At 41.7% G+C, this 8,882-nt stretch overlaps 1 pseudogene; it reads left to right on the top strand.

Moving 5' to 3' along the window:
• Window positions 1–7,786: 7,786 nt before the first annotated feature.
• On the top strand, window positions 7,787–8,539 carry LOC109455004 (GTP-binding nuclear protein Ran-like; annotated as a pseudogene).
• Window positions 8,540–8,882: the final 343 nt, after the last annotated feature.

Here is an 8,882-nt window from a genome sequence, read left to right as displayed (position 1 = left end):
GAACAGAAGCATTCCTTACCTGAGCCCTGCCTGACCCACAGAATCACAGGCAAACAATAACATATTGTTACCGAAGCCATACATTTTGGAGGTGATTAGTTGCACGGCAATAAATAACTGTGACAAATGCATAGACCTGCATAAGAGCAACCTACTTCCAATTCCTCGCAGAATAGGTCTGCTGCAGCTAAGAGGAGTTCCCGCGGAGCTCATCCCCCTAAAGTGGGGTGGGAGGAGGCAGCGAGGAGAGCAAGGAAAGCAATGAAAGCTGAGATACAGAAGAGGAGCGAAGAAACAGGAAGTGAGAAAATACAGAAGAAATTTGGCCTGCTTTGATTTGACTGCTTGTTCCCAGATGTGGCCACGCAGTATCTCCCCGTCACTTTTTTTCCTAGAGCTTTTGTTGAAGGATAACTTACCTAGAGGTAAATGCACAAAGCATAAGCGTAGAACTCAATGCATTTTCACAAAATGAATTCATCCATCTAACTGGCACCCAGATTGGTGCTTGAGATGCCCCCTCATGGGCACCTCTTCCACTCACTCTACTGTCCCTTGCAGGGTTATTACTCTCCTGATTTCTATCAGCAGAGGTCAGTTCTGCCTGCTTTTAAACGCTCTATCAATAAGCTGCACACTGCATGTATTTGTTTTGTATCGGCTTCTTTTTCTTAACTCCGTGTTTGTGAGATTCATTCAGGCTGTTGTGTGCAGTTGTAGCTCATCTGGTCTCAGCGATGGTTAGTATCATCGTATGCCTGTATTACAATATATTTGTGTATGGACTGACTTTATCTAAAAGAAGGGTTGGCAAACCTTTTCTGTAAATGGTCAGATTGTCAATATTTTAGGTGTTGCGGGCCACAGGTCGCTGCCACTGTAACTTGAAAGCAGCCATCGACAATGTGTAAAGGAATGGATATGGTTGCGTGCCAATGAAACTATCGTTGTTGACACTGAAATTTCAATTGTATATAATTTCCACGTGTCACACAATTTTATTCTTATTTTTATTTTTTCTAACCAGTTAAAAATATAAAAGATATTGTTTTCACACCCCCCCCTTTGTTTTTAATCTAACTGAATGGTGAATTTTTTTAAAGTTTCCAAATGTTGGTAAGGATGCAGGAAAACAGGAATTCTCAGGGAATGTAAAGTGGTGCATTCTTTGGGATTGGCGATGGGACATTATATATCACACACCTTAAAAATGTTCATACTGTTTGACCATTTCTAGGCATTTATCCAAAGAAAATAACCAGAGATGTGCATAAAGATTAATGGGCAAGGATATTCATCATAGCATTATTTATAATATTAAATAATTGGAAACAGACTACAACTTTCAGTTCTGGCAATTGGGCAGATTGAGTAATACATCCCATGCCCCTCATATTTCTACAACACATAGACATGTTGTATAAAATATAATACGAATATTAAATACACAGAGTAGCTAGGGAGAAACATCACTTTACAGGGTCAGAAGGAGACTGTACCCCAGTGTTGACCCTCACTGTTAGGCGCTAGGGTCCTAATACCAGCACAGGAATAAAAGATATGACATTGACCCAGCAAGACAGGGAGTGGTTGTACCATTTTACATTCCTATTATTAATGTGTGAATGGTCTGGTTTCTCCACATCCTAGTCAGCATTTGGTGTTGTCACTGTGTTTTGCTTTAGTTTAGCCTTTCTGATAGGTGTGTAATGATATCTCATTGTAGTCTAAATTTGTATTTCCCAAATGGCTAGTGATGTTGAACATCTTTTCATGTGTTATTGGTATCCCCTTTTCAGTGAAATGTCTCCTGTCTTTTGCCTGTTTTCCAACTGTAGTTCATTTTTTGCCATTGAGTTTTGAGAGTTTGCTTTAGTTTGGTCACCCCTGTAGTGAAGGCTTTGGGTTGCCTATCCGGCATCCATCCACTCGCCTTTCTACCTAAAAGAGTCCAAATGTGGCTCGAGTAGCCACCCGCACACTGTGCAGCATGTTTCCGGAAGGGAAAGCCAACTGTTGCTTTAAGAATCAACTCAATCTGACTAATGTTATTATCTTCTGCCTTGCTAGTAATATTTTCAGGAAAACCAGTGTGACCCAACTCTAGCTACTGATACATGATGGGAGTCTGATAGGAGGGCTTCTGGGAAAATTTCCTCTCTTTTTAAAAGAGTCATATGATAATATTATTTATCTCTTCCTCTTGACATTGTCAAGTTTGGACGAGGTACTGGGAACTGCTACAAATGTCTTGCTCCCAACACATTGATTAAACTAATAGGAAGGAGAGTAGAGAAGAGAAATGGGACAACATGAAACTGATGATTCAGCCGACCTTGAAGACAGCTGCATCTGGACTTCTTATGAAAAGAGATCTCAGTTTTATTGTTTGATCCAGAGGAGTCTTGCTTTCTGGTACTTGCAGCTACCCGCCTGCACGTTGGTATTGTGGAGTATTGTAGTTCCACTTCTCTTTTTGTAACCAACCCACACACATACCCTGCTCCAATTAGTCACTATTACTGTTGTTGTTTATCTTGAGCTAGCGGACTACATAGAAGCCAGCATACAATAATTAGTCAATACACACGTGGAATGTTTACCAATACAGACCAGGTAAAAGTACATAAAGCAAGCCTGAACACATACCAAAAAACCAGTATCAAACAGACCACAGTTATGGAGGGAAAGACAAGCCACAGTCCAAGAGAAGACATTTGCAAAGCACAAAACCAGTCGCTGTGATAGGTGCCTTTCGTGTAGCCCTGTCAGTTCTCCACCTGTCCCCACTTTGCTCTGTGCCTGCGAGGCTGACTGTATGAACTGAATCAGGTGCTCTAGCCCCTCTGGTTTGCAGGTGGAGCATCCGGGGCAGACCAGAGGCAGATGATGTGTGTGTACTGCCCTGGCTCCCACCCTGAGGGAGATGGCTCTGTCCCTCCACCCAAACTTAGCTCCCCTCCACACAGTTACATTTCCTGGGCTCTGCTCATTGCTGTCAGGGCTAGCCAGTCAGCCTGCCCCAGTTTCATGTACATACTGCTGACCAAAGGTGCCAGAGCCCTGGTCAGAGGCGTAGACTCGATTACAGCAAAAGGCAGCAGCCATAGCCATAGCTTGAGTTGGTACCCAGCTCCCCAGTTCCCACAGGGACACGTGACAAGGGGTCAATGTTCACCTGCATGCGTGGGAGGAGGCACCACAGGAGGGGATCCCTGACTTAGGAGCTGGAGCTGTTATCACGGCGGCTAAGGGTCTGCCCATCCTCCCCTGCAGACAGATGCCGCCATCCGGAATGCAAGCAAATCCCCTCAGGGGCCGAGGGGAGGGCCCCCTCCAGGTTCGTTACACTGGAAGGTGAGCAAAGGTCTCCCGGATGGGAAGAAGGCTTTAGGATCCTGCAATGTCTCCGGGGAGGGCGATATGCTCTATCTTTATTATGTCCACTATCTCTAGCTCTCAAGGCTGGCTGCGATCCAATCATCCCTGAACAAAGCTTGTCAGTGCCCTTTGCTCGAAGAGCCCAGAAATCTGAGAATTGTTGCTCAACAATTGCGCGGCCACCTCAGGCCCGAGGTGGTGAGCACTGCCCTCTGCTGCCCACCTTGGGTGCTGCACAGCCACGGTCGCTTGCCCCCAACCTGCCCATGCTTTTGTAAATAGTCCCTTTATTGTTTGCCTTAAATTAGTGGGTTTGCTCATGCCACATGGTTCCTGTTGAGACCCCGTCTGAAACAGAAATATATATAAAATATCTACAAATCAATAAGAAAAAGACAACCCAAGCAGATAATAAGCAAAAGCTATGGAGAGAAAATTCATGAAAGATAAAACCTTGCTAGTCAATGAGCATGAAAAGATGCTTAACCTTGAAGATTCTTAAAGCCATGCCTCATACCACACACAGGATGTGAGGAAGTGGGGCTCTCACTCAAGACCGGCCCTCTTGAATCAGCCATTCCTCTCCTAGGAATCCCAGCCGCCTCAGCTCTGCACCTACTGTTGAATTCTTGTCTAGGCATAGTCCCTAGAGAAACTCACCGGCACCTGCCCCATCACCAGAGCCGTGATTCTCAATTACTAGAAACAATCTAAATGCTTAACAACAGGAGAGTGTTAATAAGTGATATTTCTAAATCATAATAAAGCAGTTGAAATTAAGTAGGTCTTTATCAACATGGTTAAATCTTGAAATCATAATGTGAAGTGAGTAAAGGATATGAACTCACGATTACATTTATTTGTAGAATTTAAAAACTCAAACAATACTATATTGTTTATGGAACACACTTTTGAATTAAAACCTGAGATGAAGGATAAGAAAAAAATAAACACCAACTTCAGATTAGAGGTGACTTTTAGGAAGGAAGGATAGGAATTAATTGGATAGAGAGAACTTCAAATCTGCTTGTAAACTTTTCTTTTTAAAAAATATCTGAAGCAAAGATGGCAAAAATTAACCTGTATCAAATTTAAGTAGTGATTAGCTGGGTGATAGTTACATTTTTCCATGCCTGGGGAAGTTTTTATAATTTAAAGCCAGTTAAAACAGCCTAAATGGCCAATTTAAATCAGTTAAGTAAGTTACATTGTGTCCACAAGCTGGAACAGCAGGCAGCCTTTAAGAACCACCATATCAAAGAATTTAGGGAAACGGAAATGCTCAGGAGACATTTGAGGCGAAAGGGTAGATTAGAAAACAATTGTAAAGGGGGCACATTTTCTTTTCAGACGAGATCGGGCACATTCAAGGTGGTATGGCCATATACTTCGGGGGACACATTTTATTTTAAAAATGCATAGCTTCCTCTTTCCATCACGTCATAAATGAAGATAAATGCCAAATTGTCAACCTTGGCTATATCTGAGTAGTGTAACTATAGGTAATGTGTTTTCTCCTATATATCAATTTATATAATGACTATATAGTCATTTTATCAGAAAAATAAACAATTTAATGAAAAATTTGTTTGTGCAAGTAGTATGTCAAAATAACTGAATTAACAGCAGGTTCAATTTCAGACCAAATACCTTGAAACTATTTTTATATTTGATATGCTTATGCTGCCCTCAAGTGGAGAAATAGAAGAATGCTTTACGATTGTACAGTCGTTTATAAACTCCCGAGGTGTTCTTTACACATTGATAAAGATACTACATATAACATTATTAAAAATTAATCCATGCTCATTATAGAAAATTGAATGTACCCAGACAAGTACAAAGAAAGAAAAAATCACCCATAATGTCACTTTACCATTGACTCAAGATTCTGAGAATCTAACTAGGGAAGATAGATCAGGGTGCAGTCGTTCTCTCCACATAAAGTCAACTTTTCTGCTATTTGGGTGCTAACCTTGACCTTGGTTTTGATACCTAATTTTTGCTTTGTTTACCTATCATCAAGCCTCTTCTTATTTAAAAAAAATACTGTTCAGATGCTTTGGTTGCTTCAAGTTCTCTCTTGTTTTTAGATTTTGTTTTGTTTTTTGCTAGGATGAAAATATTGCAATGAATATCATATATGTGTATATATATGCATATTCAGTGATATTACATAAATATTTCTATAGTGTAAATTCCAAAGAGAGTCTTGCTAAATGGCTACACGCATTTATAAATTTAACAGATATTGTCAAATTTTCCTTCAGAACGTTGCCTCACTTAATGTTTTTACAATACTCCTTTCCCAATCAATCCCCAGTCCCAACACCAGCAGGTATCGTTTCACTGTTGGCAGTTTGTAGGAAATTATAGCCCATGACGGTTTTGGTTTGCATTTCTTCTATTCTGAGTGAGGTTCAACATTTTCTCCCTGTTTAGTAGTGATTTATGTTTCTTTGTATCCTTTTGTTTACTTCATCTTTTTTTCTATTGGGTTTTTAATCTTTTCATCTTTTTTTGGGGGGGTAAGGGGAATAGGACTTTATTGGGGAACAGTGTGTACTTCCAGGACATTTTTCCAAGTCAAGTTGTTGTCCTTTCAATCTTAGTTGTGGAGGGTGCCATTCAACTTCAAGTTGTTGTCCTTTCGGTCTTAGTTGTGGAGAGGGCAGCTCAGCTCCAGGTCCAGTTGCCGTTTTCTAGTTACAGGGGTGCACGTGCAGCCCACCATCCCTTGCGGGAGTCAAACTGGCAACCTTGTGGTTGAGAGCCCACTGGCCCATGTGGGAATCGAACTGGCAGCCTTCGGAGTTAGGAGCACGGAGCTCTAACTGCCTGAGCCACCAGACTGGCCCTTTTCATCTTTTTTTTAACTTTTGATTTTGAGCTCTGCATAAATTAGGTAAATCAGCCCTTTGTCACGTATGTTGCAAATATATTTCTCAATTGTCATTTTATAATTCTTTATCTGTGGGTGTTTTTTTTTCTGCCTGCAGGTATTTTACATTATTACATAGAAAAAAATTGTAAATTGTTCCTTTTAGTTTCTGGACAAAGATCACTTAAAATAAGAAATGTTAAATAACTGACAAACACTATAGAAAGCCGGAGGGTGTGGATGAAAGAAGCACCGTGATCGGCAAAGATCGGCAAAGATGAAGATGGGGCGGGGCTGCAACATGAGGACTCCAAATAAATGAGTCAGGGGTCGGTTAGGTCCTAGCTGGAGAGCTGTGATCAGAGGGCGTGGAGGCCTGCAGGCGCTCCCAGCCGCGGTCCTGAGGAGGGAAGCACAACTGGGGAGATGCTGCCACCTGGTGGATCTTTCTCACTGGGCCAGAGGGCGGGTGAATGGGCAGGCGATACTGTTTTCATGATAAAAGTGGTACATGGATTTCATAAAAGAAGACTTGATCAGTACATGGAGTATGAAAAACTAAATTAAAGCCATGTGTAATTTCACTACAGTTAATATTTTAGCCCATTTCCTCCCTGTCTTTTTTCAGCTTACATTTTAAAAATTGGTATCATATTTTATATGTATGCATTTTGGTTTTCGTTGCTCTTTGAGGCTTGCAGGGGCCTGAAGGTGCTCAAAGCCATGGTCATGAGGAGGGAAGCCTAATGTTTTATTCTGAAAACTTCCAAATATTCAACAAGTTTGAAAACATTTTTTCAGCTAACACGCAAACGCTTCCCACCTCGATTCTACCATTACCATTTTACTAGGTTTCCTTTTTCACACATCTACCTGTTTGTCCGTCCTCTATCCATCAACCAATCCAACGTATTCTTTGGTGCATTTTGTAGTGAATGGCAGACATTAGTACGTGTCTCGCGTAAGTATTTCAGCAAGCATTCCCTAACTAGCGATCCATACTTGTTTACCGTGGTTTTCTTTGGATACAAAGTTCATACACAATGAAATGCAGCAATCTTAACATGCGTGGGTTTTTACCCATGTTTCTTTTTTCATTTGCTATTTTATCATCAGCATTTTGCTCAGAATCACATTAGGCCAGCAAATTAATCTAAGAAGTTTGAACGACTTTGCAAGATGTCATCTTCCCATCTGGGAGGGTAGCACGTCTCCATGTCTTCTTTTTGGCTGTTGGTAAAGTTGAGGAGTTTTCATCATACAGGTTACCACTTTTCATAGCATGCGTATTGCTTCATATATGAGAGTTTGTTGTTTTTGTGAAAGGACTTTGTTTCCATTCTAATTTCTAAGCGACTACAGTAGGGATGTAGAAAGGTTGTTGATTTTTGCGTACTTACTATCCAGCGGCCTAACTGAAGTTTCTCCTGGCCTGGAATAGCTTCCCCAGGCATTCTCTTTGGGCATTTTTAGATCTAGCATCAATTTAGCTGAACGGCTCAGACGGGCCCGGAGGCATTTCTGGAAGTAACATCACGATGGCTGCCCAAGGAGAACCCCAAGTTCAGTTCAAACTTGAATTGGTTGGTGATGGTGGGACCGGAAAAACTGCATTTGTGAAACGTCATCTGACTGATGAATTTGAGAAGAAGTGTGTAGCTACCTTGGGAGTTGAGGTCCATCCCCTCGTGTTCCATAGCAACAGAGGACCTACTAAGTGCAATGTATGGGATACAGCCGGTCAAGAGAAATTTGGTGGACTGAGAGATGGCTATTACATCCAAGCCCAGTGTGCCATTATAATGTTTGATGTAACTTTGAGAGTTACTTACAAGAATGTGCCTAACTGGCATAGAGATCTGGTATGAGTATGTGTAAACATCCCATCGTGCTGTGGAAACAAAGTGGATATTAAGGACAGGAAAGTGAAGGCAAAATCAATGGTCTTCCACCGGAAGAAGAATCTTCAGTACTATGACATCTCTGACAAAACTAACTACAACTTTAGAAAGCCCTTCCTCTGGCTTGCTCAAAAACTCAGCGGAGACCCTAACTTGGAGTTTGATGCCACGCCTGCTCTTGCCCCACCTGAGGTTGTTATGGACCCAGCTTGGCAGCACAGTAGGAGCATGACCTAGAGGTGCGAGGTCTGGTTGGGTTCCTGCTGTTGGAGTGGACATATTCCCAACAGCCCCATCGGGAGTGTCACAATCTCTCTCTCTCTCTCTCTAGGTTGTTCAGACAACTGCTCTCCCAGACGAGGATGATGACCTGTGAAAGTGAAGCTGGGGCCGAGCACCAGAAGTCTAGCTTTACAGGCCACTGTCCTGTGATGTCAGTGGTGCAGCGTGTTTGCCCCTTTATTACATAGCAGAACATGTGCTTACTCTTTTGGATGCTGAAGGAGACGGATGGGCTTTGGAGTGAGTGTGACCTTCCTTTTTTGAACCTGCATATTTAGCTGTTTTGGAACACAGGTGTTTCCTTATTGAGTTTCAAATATAAGACTGCTACAGTCACTTCACAATATTCAGTGGGGAAATCTTGTTTGTTACTGTCATTCCCATTCCTTTTCATTTAGAGTCAGAATAAAGTTGTATTTCAAGTATCAAAAAAAAAA

Source organism: Rhinolophus sinicus, chromosome 18 (genome assembly GCF_057876585.1).
Source record: "Rhinolophus sinicus isolate RSI-liver-muscle chromosome 18, RSI-T2T, whole genome shotgun sequence".
Taxonomy (NCBI): Eukaryota; Metazoa; Chordata; class Mammalia; order Chiroptera; family Rhinolophidae; genus Rhinolophus; species Rhinolophus sinicus.
The sequence above is the reverse complement of the archived record's forward strand: the minus strand, read 5'-3'. Positions and strand labels throughout refer to the sequence as shown.